Source organism: Helianthus annuus, chromosome 8 (genome assembly GCF_002127325.2).
Source record: "Helianthus annuus cultivar XRQ/B chromosome 8, HanXRQr2.0-SUNRISE, whole genome shotgun sequence".
Taxonomy (NCBI): domain Eukaryota; kingdom Viridiplantae; phylum Streptophyta; class Magnoliopsida; order Asterales; family Asteraceae; genus Helianthus; species Helianthus annuus.
This window is the reverse complement of record NC_035440.2, coordinates 66,009,300-66,010,517: the sequence shown is the minus strand read 5'-3', so window position 1 is coordinate 66,010,517 and position 1,218 is coordinate 66,009,300.

The window sequence follows — 1,218 nt, the reverse complement described above, 5'->3', positions numbered from 1 at the left end:
ATCAAGAAACTGTTGGCGGAGCAGGGGAAATCCTTGAAGATCCTCAGAAGCCTTTCTCTTCTTTCCCTTACCCCTAATGGGTGCTTTAGGGGCTGAAGCAGATGGACTAGCAGCAGGGGTCTTCTTCCTTGTAGACTTGACGTTAGCAAGATCATCAATACCAAACTTGGAGGCAGACTTGACAGATTTCCCAGCGCCTACACAATCAAAATAAGATAAGAACTCTAACTAATTTAAAAATCTTACATAGAACTACTTTTTAAATGAGGATACTTACTTGACATTGTGGCAGATGCGGAGGATACTTCCTGTGAATCTTGAATGGCAACTTGAAAACTTCTGGTCTCAGGATCAAGCTTTTTGAAGGCTAGAACTCTCTCTCTTGCAGCAGGAGTCAACTTGAGATGAGCAACAGATATGGCTGCACAAAAAACAGAATATTAGTGATCCTCGCCCTAAGGAACAAGTCTGATGGTGATCCTTCCAGGATCCTCTATCCTACCATGAGTAGCCCACTCCTTGGGCAGATCCTTCCCATTAGGGATGGTATCCCTCCTAACAAAGAAGAATCGTCGCTTCCAATTCATGTCATTTTTGGTGACCTTAAGAACAGGGTGATCCTCTCCGGCTTTCCGTTTGAGCAAATATCGACAGGATCCAAACGTTGTGAGATCATACAGCTCAGCCAGCTCCGCCATCCCTAAGTCAATCCCCCCTGCTCAATGATCCTTTCAAGGGTATACAAAACCCTCCAGATCATCGGCATGGCTTGGATGTAAGATATGCCGGTCAGGGAAAAGAAAGATTGGGTGAAAGCTGGAAAGGGATACGTATAGCCTATGGTGAACGGAGTAACAGGAAAAGCTACCCAAGTATCGGAGACAAAGTCACTTAAAGCAGTGGGAGTGAAAGATTTGAAGATAGCATTCGCCGGAAAACAATGACGAATTCTATCAATATGAACATCGGTGAAACAACACCTCTCATGGGGAGAATCCTTGATGATCCCTTGACCCTTCAAGGAACTGTTCTTTTTAGGATCCTTATGAGGGGAGTTGCGTAGCAGCATGCTTGCAGAATGTTGAAGAAAAACAAAGAAGCAGAAAAACAGAATAAGAGAAGGAAGAAGGAAGAAGAGAGATACCTGATTGATCTTCGGACGAGATTATAAAGGGAGTTTCTTTGATTTTAAATGCGAATTGATCTTATCTCTATCTC